Source organism: Zootoca vivipara, chromosome 2, assembly GCF_965207765.1.
Source record: "Zootoca vivipara chromosome 2, rZooViv2.hap1.1, whole genome shotgun sequence".
NCBI classification, from domain to species: Eukaryota; Metazoa; Chordata; class Lepidosauria; order Squamata; family Lacertidae; genus Zootoca; species Zootoca vivipara.
Window position 1 is genome coordinate 2,372,701 of NC_142584.1, and position 9,144 is coordinate 2,381,844.

Here is a 9,144-nt window from a genome sequence, read left to right on the forward strand (position 1 = left end):
AGCGGCCCCTTGTAAGGTCGTGTTGGCCTGGATATTAAAATCCCCTAGGACCACCAAACTAGGTGTCTCCAGGAGAATGTCCGCCACGACCTGAAGCAGCTCGGGCAGGGAATCCTTGGTGCAGCAAGGAGGTCGGTACACCAAAAGGAATCCTGTGCTGCCCCTATTGCCCAACTTCCAGAACATGCACTCAGAAAACTGGGTCTTCCCAACAGGACGCCTAGTGCAAACTAATGACTTCCTAAAAATCACTGCAACCCCCCCTCCCCGCCCACAAGGCCTGGGTTGCTGTGCGTAAGAGAAACCTGGTGGACACGCAGCAGCTAAAACAGGCCCATCTGCTTCATCCAACCGAGTTTCTGTTACACATGCCAGGTCAAGTCCTCCATCCACGATCAAGTCATGGATGGCAGTGGTCTTATGAATCATTGATCTGGCATTGCACAGCAGTACCTTCAGGTCGTGTGGGTATCTCTTGCTGATTCCAGTATCCATCCGGTCAAGACCAGACCCGGAGGCAGGGATACTCCTCAGACAACGACTAAGCCTGCCTTCTCGGTAATGACATGGTCTGGTCTTAGCGTAACTCCTCCTCCTCCTACCCGTGATCACTGAGATCGGTTGTCCCAGTGCCACTGGGTGGTTTATAATTTTTAAAGTGAAAAAAATGCAGACTTATCACTGTGTGTTCATAATACGAATGACTTACAATACTATGAACATTTACTCAGAAGTCCCATTAGGCTGAGTGAAACTTACTTCTAGGAAAGTATGCACAGGACTGCAGCATTAAAAACATAATTAAATTGGGTCAATGAGAACTAAAAAAAAATAAAGAATCAACATTCCTAATGAGTTAAGGAGACTCTTCACCATATTTCTGAAACATGTATGTGTTTTTAATCATTGCAAGCTGCTGAAGAAGGAGCCATTAGGTTGAAAATTATCGGGCAAACTTTAAGCAAGTAATGACTAAACTATATGTGTCTGCTCAAATGTAAATTCCTTTTTTATATATAAATTTTATTTTCAGTTTTTCAAATTTACACCACATACACATAAATTAATAATAAAAATATCCTCTTGGATTCCTTCTGTTAGGATTTTTATACTGCATCTCCCTTCCAACTCCAGTTTTTCATTTTCTGCTTTCCTTTTCCTTAGTCAATAATCTGAACTATGAGTTTTAAATTATTCCCACTAAGGAATTTAATTGCTTACAATCATTTTTCAAATGAATTACATATTTTCCCATTCTTTGTTAAAAGTAATTTCTTCCTGGTTTCTAATTCTTGCCATAAGTTTTGCCATTTCAGCAGAATCCATTAATTTTAACGGCCAGTCTTTCTTGAATAGGATCAAATGTAAATTCCATTGAGCTCAATGAATAGGTAGGATTGCAATGAAAGGCTGCGGTTCTATTACAAACTTGAAACAGATTTTCTAAAAATTGTAGAAGAAAATGGTGCATACATGTTTGTATATATTTTAACCCCCTACTTTGTGTGGACTAACTGTGACCAGCGCAAATAATACACTTGTAATTATGTATTCGTTGTCATCCTGAATTGTAAGAGAAATACAACACATTATTAAGTTACTGTATCTCATTTGGAGATATTTCTGATGTTGGGAATAGATTCTTTGCAATGGGTAAACTCATGAAATCCTAGGGTGGGGAGGTGAAGGGTTTCAGAGTTCTGGGAATCTTGAACCATGTGGTTTCCTGGTTGCCCCAGGAGTAGAGATTACAAGAATGCAACCCAGCTCTGGCATTGCCCAAGAGGCAAGGTTTGATGTGCTATTGCAGCCCCATGTGGCATCACAACACAGTAGGTATTTGCTTACCCTTTATACACGAACACACACAACGTGGCATTTGACTTTGACTCAAGATGGGCAAGGAAGGGGCAAAAACTTGTCACCACTTGCTCCCCTCCACCTGCCATTGCCTGCCCCTGTTCTGCTCCACTGGAGCTCCTTCACCTGGAATCCTAGTTCTCACAAACAGCCAAGTTAGAGTTCCACAGCATCTGGAGAGCCATAGGTTCCTCACCCTGTTCTTTGCTCTGCTCTGCTCTGCTCTGCTCCCACCACACACACACACACACACACACACACACACCAGGACTAGGCGAGAAGCCTTCTCCCTAACACCAAGTTGCCTAAGCAGAGGGAATTGCATTGTCTGGCCTGGAGGAAGACTTAAATCCTGTGAGCCTCAGGTGGAGTCAGAAATGAAGCAAGCTTTCGCACTGTGTATCCACTGCAGACCTACTTCTTCTGAAAGCAAGGAACAACCAGATGTCATGTCTGACATTCACATTGTACCTGCCCTGCATTTTTGACCTCCTACTGATGGCTCAGTGGCTTCCTTGCCCTGTTGGACAGGCCTCTAAGGAAGAAGTTCAGTCAAATGAACAGCAGGGGCATCTAAAAAGGGTCCTTCCTAATGCCGTTAAGTCCAGAGCCTAAAATGAAGAAACTGCACCACTGTACCTGTCTGTCTCCACCACCCCACCTGCTGACCTCATTAATCTGGTGAAGGTGGAAATAAACGAATATTCGATCCAGCACGATGACCCATAATGGGAGCATGGCTCTCTATTGCCCTCTACTGGTCAAACATAAAAATGAGCCGGGGAAAAGACATTTTTATGGTTCTGCTTGCCTTTATGAGCTGGACATGTTAAGCACCTTTGGCCAGCGAGTGCCAACAGGGTTGTTACCAAAACGAGACCATGGAGGCGCAAGAGGGAACTGAAAGGTTTTCAGAATTACAAATTGGCTCCCCACCCTGCAGAAACAACCCCCCCCCCATGCAATGAGCATGCTCCGTGGCCACAGAATGCTGACTGGCTGTTGAGGGAGGAAACCCAGAAAATGGGAGGAGAAGGGTTGGAATAGAGGGCATGCTTGGAACATTTCACAATGCAGAATTTTGCTGCGGGTCCCACTTGTAAACTAATTAGGCACCGAATTTGTGAGGCCTAGTCAGTTTCTCATGAAAACAGGTTTGAACATGAATTGTGGAATAAACCCACACCAACTTTCATTCCAGTTTCCCAGCCTTCAAGGTGTATGCTGCATTGACATATTGAAAAAGGGTGAACAGGCTGAGCTGGAATTCAATTCAAACTTGTGCCCTGAACAGAAGTACCATGTTTGGTTCTAAAATTTCAGAGTCCAATGGAGTCATAATATTGCAATCTGGAAAACAAATAAGCTAGTTAAACCAAGATCTCTCAGTGAAAAACCGCATTCAATGTCCTTAATATATACTAGTTTGGATCACCTCTGTGAAAACAGGAGTGCAAAGCAGGTCTGCAGAATCAAAGAGAGAAGTGGCTTCAGAAATGGGATTGGGAAAAGTGAGCTTAATAGTTGAAAGGGGTAGGAAGGGAAAGCTTTAGTGGAGCTGGCAAGCCGGGTGAGCAGAGGCACAGCTCCTAGTTGTATTTTCAAGCCACACATTCAGGATTCCAAAAGTGAGAGCAAGAAGAAAGCTTAATAATGCTTGCCATATCTATATATCCAATTTGAAGAAAACATATGGACAAGATATATAAAAGGAAAAAAACAAGAAATCTCCTGTATAGCTCAATCTAACATAAATATGGCGCCTTCTCACAATATCACATATAAAATTAAAAATTTATATTTATATTATCTAACAATTAGCATTCATATGTCCAGGTGGATCACACGTCAGTATACAATGTGCTGAAATGAGCTGGCCATTTGAAAATACTAAGTAGCAGGGGCTATTGTCTCCCTGTTTATTTAACTTATATGCAGAATTCCTCATGCAAAAGGCTGGACTGGATGAATCCCAAACTGGAATTAAGATTGCCGGAAGAAATATCAACAACCTCAGATATGCTGATGACATAACCTTGATGGCAGAAAGTGAGGAGGAATTAAAGAACCTTTTAATGAGGGTGAAAGAGGAGAGCGCAAAATATGGTCTGAAGCTCAACATCAAAAAAACTAAGATCATGGCCACTGGTCCCATCACCTCCTGGCAAATAGAAGGGGAGGAAATGGAGGCAGTGAGAGATTTTACTTTCTTGGGCTCCTTGATCACTGCAGATGGTGACAGCAGTCACGAAATTAAAAGACACCTGCTTCTTGGGAGAAAAGCGATGACAAACCTAGACAGCATCTTAAAAAACAGAGATATCACATTGCTGATAAAAGTCTGTATAATTATGATGCTGGAGGAGACTCTTGAGAGTCCCATGGACTGCAAGAAGATCAAACCTATCCATTCTGAAGGAAATCAGCCCTGAGTGCTCACTGGAAGGACAGATCGTGAAGCTGAGGCACCAATACTTTGGCCACCTCATGAGAAGAGAAGACTCCCTGGAAAAGACCCTGATGTTGGGAAAGATTGAGGGCACTAGGAGAAGGGGACGACAGAGGACGAGATGGTTGGACAGTGTTCTCGAAGCTACAAACATGAGTTTGACCAAACTGTGGGAGGCAGTGCAAGACAGGAGTGCCTGGCGTGCTCTGGTCCATGGGGTCACGAAGAGTCGGACACAACTAAACGCCTAAACAACAACAACAACAAGTAGCAGGGGCACTAGCTCCTGGAGGCCGAGCCCTTTTGGGGGTAGGGGCTGGACCCCCCAATGTCCAAAAAGCATGGAGGTGAAGCACAAAGCCAACTGTAGTGTGGCTCTGGCAGCCAGCTCCTCCTCCTGCTGCCATGGAGGGGAAGGAGGGCTGAAGCAGCCTCCTGCCAGTAGCAGTGCCAAGAGGAGGAGCCACCGGATTTGGCTCCACCCCTTGCTCCTCCCAAAGCCCTGAGGCATAATGTTGCCCCCCCCCCCCAATCACCTTTGCAAGCTGGCACCACTGCCAAGTAGTTCTTTTTATTTTCCCTCCATGGTCTGGGGTTGGGGATTTCAACTGTCATGACCATTCTTTGGATATTCTTCTGCTTCTCCCACAACAACCACAACTGGGAATGCAACATTATTTCTGATGGGGCTCATGGGCAGAAATTTAGCAAGTGAAGCCTTTCTGGGATAAAGATGAAACAATGTTAATATTTGTTTCTAGAAAATTGATTTCTTGGGTGTTTTCTACAAATAATTTTCTACATATAGGAAACAGATAAAGAATCAGTAGTTCTCTTTTTTTTCTCCCCCCCCCTTTCCTTTCCCTTCAACTCCCCCCCCCTTCTTTATGGTCTGTAGTTTTTTAGCCTTGATAAAAAGATATCCGATATTAATCTTTGTATTTTCCCAAAAACTTCAATAAAAAAGATTGTAAGAAAGAAAGAAAGAAAGAAAGAAAGAAAGAAAGAAAGAAAGAAAGAAAGAAAGAAAGAAAGAAAAGCTTCACCTAAATTCACCAAACACCAAAAGAATCTTTAGAATCATAGAATCATAGAGTTGGAAGAGGCCACAAGGGCCATCCAGTCCAATCCCCTTAAAAGCAGGAAACAATATCAAAGCATTCCTGACAGATGGCTGTCACGCCTCCGCTTAAAGACCTCCAAAGAAGGAGACTCCACTACACTCCTTGGCAGCCAATTCCACTGTCGAACAGCTCTTAATGTCAGGAACTTCTTCCTAATGTTTAGGTGGAATCTTCTTTCTTGTAGTTTGAATCCATTGCTCCGTGTCCGCTTCTCTGGAGCAGCAGGAAACAACCTTTCTCCCTCCTCTATATGGCAACCTTTAATATATTTGAACATGGCTATCATATCTCCCCTTAACCTTCTCTTCTCCAGGCTAAACATGCCCAACTCCCTAAACCATTCCTCATAAGGCATCATTTCCAGGCCTTTGACCATTTTGGTTGCCCTCTTCTGGACACATTCCAGCTTGTCAGTACCCTTCTTGAACTGTGGTGCCCAGAACTGGACACAGTACTCCAGGTGAGGTCTGACCAGAGCAGAATACAGTGGTACTATTACTTCCCTTGATCTAGACGCTATACTCCTATTGATGCAGCCCAGAATTGCATTGGCTTTTTTAGCTGCTGCATCACACTGTTGACTCATGTCAAGTTTGTGGTCTACCAAGACTCCTAGATCCTTTTCACATGTCCTACTCTCAAGCCAGGTGTCACCCATCCTGTATTTGTGCCTTTCATTTTTTTTTGCCCAAGTGTAGTACTTTACATTTCTCCTTGTTAAAATTCATCTTGTTTGCTTTGGCCCAGTTGTCTAATCTGTTAAGGTCATTTTGAAGTGTGAGCCTGTCCTCTGGGCTATTAGCCACCCCTCCCAATTTGGTGTCACCTGCAAACTTGCTCAGGATGCCCTCAAGCCCATCATCCAAGTCGTTTATAAAGATGTTGAATAAGACTGGGCCCAAGACAGAACCCTGTGGCACCCCACTAGTCACTACTCTCCAGGATGAGGAGGAGCCATTGATGAGCACCCTTTGGGTTCAGTCAGTCAGCCAGTTACAAATCCACTGAATGGTAGCATTGTCTAGCCCGCATTTTACCAGCTTCTTTTCAAGAATATCATTAGCGGTATAATAAAAATAATAATAAACATGGAAAAGAATTGGCCTACATATCAACAATTATTAATAAAAGAACATGGTGTCTTACAATTAAAACCATATGATGAGATTAAGGAATACTGCAATAGCTGGCTACAATATCGTCAAATAGCCCATCTGTTTAACGAAGACAAAAAAATAGGTTTTGAACAGAAAACATCTAAACTGCAAAGCGAATTACTGTAGCCAAATAAAAAGATAATATCGAAAATGTATAATTTACTCCTTGAGTGGGAATTGAAAGATGAAGTAATAAAAGAAACAACAATAAAGTGGTCACAAGATTTGGGTAAGACAATACACTTAGACAGGTGGGGGAAATTATGGAGTGTTGACATAAATTTTACAGCTTGTTATGTGATAAGAGAAAATATAATGAAAATGTGTTATCGCTGGTACCTTACCCCAGTGAAATTGGCTAAGATTTATTTTAAAATATTCAAATCTTTGTTGATGATGTAAAGTAGAGGTGGGAACAATGTATCATATGTGGTGTGATTAATCAATTGTGATTAAACAATTTTGGACAAAGATACATGAAGAGCTGAAAAGAATATTTAAGAGCACAATTCTTAAAAAGCCAGAAGCATATTTGATGGGCTTAATAATCAATGATATTCCCAAAGACAAAAAGAACATATTCCTCTATGAGACAGCAGCGGCAAGACTACTAGTGGCAAAAAATTGGAAACAGGAAAAATACCAGAAATATCAGAATGGAGAACCAAGATTTGTGAATTTATGGCAATGGCAAAATTAACGGCTTCAATTAGAGGCAGCTCCAAGCAAAAAGTTAAGAGAGAGTGGGAGTGTGTAGAGCCATATATGGAAAAATATGGAAATGGAAATAAATTTTAATATAAACATAAAAGGAAAGTTTTGCAAGGATATAAGATAATGTTACAAAGGAAAGAATTATTAAGTACAAACAACTGTTAATACAACAAAAAACAATAATATAAATACCAATAAGATCACGCATGGGTGAGGGGAAGTTGGGGGGGGGCGGAAGTAGAAAGTGGTATATGAAGAATTATTAAGAACCTTTAAGAACCTGATATAAAAGCAAAATGATATATGTAATTGGAAACATGTTGACTGGTTGTGGCTGTAAGCTTTTTATTTTCAAATAAAAAAATTAATAGTAAATAACATATAATATATAATTAATAGGTGCCTTTTGGGACAACTAACAAACCCACCCTTTTCTACCCAAAAGAACACTGCAAATTTTTTTTACAGTCAAGCAGTGTATACATTTTATGAAATTATGAAATAAAAGGTTAGGCTGAGAGATAGGGACTGGACAAAAGTGAGCTTGTAGGGTCTGATTCTATCTTGAGTAGCTCACACACTTTCCCCTTCCTAGCAGGGGTTCACTCTCACATGTGCCTTATATTCCAGTGACATGTATATAACAGATTCATACTGCACTGACTGAGAGAGACTGTGGATTCTTTGCATGGGTTGCAGAGCCATTTGTAACCAGCAGAGGGCAGCAGGCGCTGTGGCTTACCACCTTTCAGATGTTGTGGTCAAAACATCAGAAATACACCGAGCAACAGCGGGGTAGGGCAACTGTCAGGAAGGAAGAACTATTGTGAGTACCAGCTTGTCATGCTTTAGCACTGTTAAGATGAGGACAGCTGTGCTTGCAAAAATTCCTTCTTCTATACAGCTACATTGAGATTCCTGTGTTGCAGAGGGTTGAACTAGATGACCCTTGGGATCCCTTCCAATTCTAAAATTCTATGATTCTATGAAAGGTGCAGGAACCTACTCTATTTAGATCTGATGACTCAACAGTGACACAGGAAGCTTGTGGCCCTCCAAATGTTGGTCCTCAACTCCCAGCAGTCCCAGACAGCATGGTCAATGGTCAAGGATGATGGGAGTTGCAGTCCACTGTCCAGCAACATATGGAAGTCCACAGGTCCTCATCTCTGCCCTACAACCTGGCATTACTGTCACCGTCTTTTTACCTGCGCCTTCCCTGGCCCTTTAAGAGCATGACAGCATGCAGAAATTAAGTAGGGAAAGCATTCCCTGTTCATTCTGTCTTCATGCCAGGAAGCATTTTATCTGCCTAATTTCTGTGTGTTAGGCTTGCTCCTAAGGAGGCAGAAAAACATGGATACCCAAGGTGGCATCCCACTTGCAAGTCTCCAGTTAAAGGCACAGAACTCTTGCCCATGCCACCCACTCCACAAACAATTATGGCAAACCATGTGAAATAGACATTAACATGGTAATATGTGAACTGGTAATTTCACATATAAATTGAGCAAGGGAAGCTTTTTCTGGCATGGAGAAAATGTTGTAAAAGCTTCACTGGGTTAATTTGCAAACTACCTTGAAAATATTTATAAGGAAGAATTATAGAATTGTAGAGTTGGAAGAGACCATGAGGGTCATCTAGTCCAACCCCCTGCAATGCAGGAATATTTTGCCCGGCTGGATTAAGACTCTCGTGCTCTACCAACTAAGATATCAGGTCTATATATTCTTAAAATATATGCATCCACACATGCATTTACTTCTGGGAGTCGGACACGACTAAATGACTAAACAACAACAAAGGCACAAAGCAGAGAGTAACCCAATTATGCTAAAT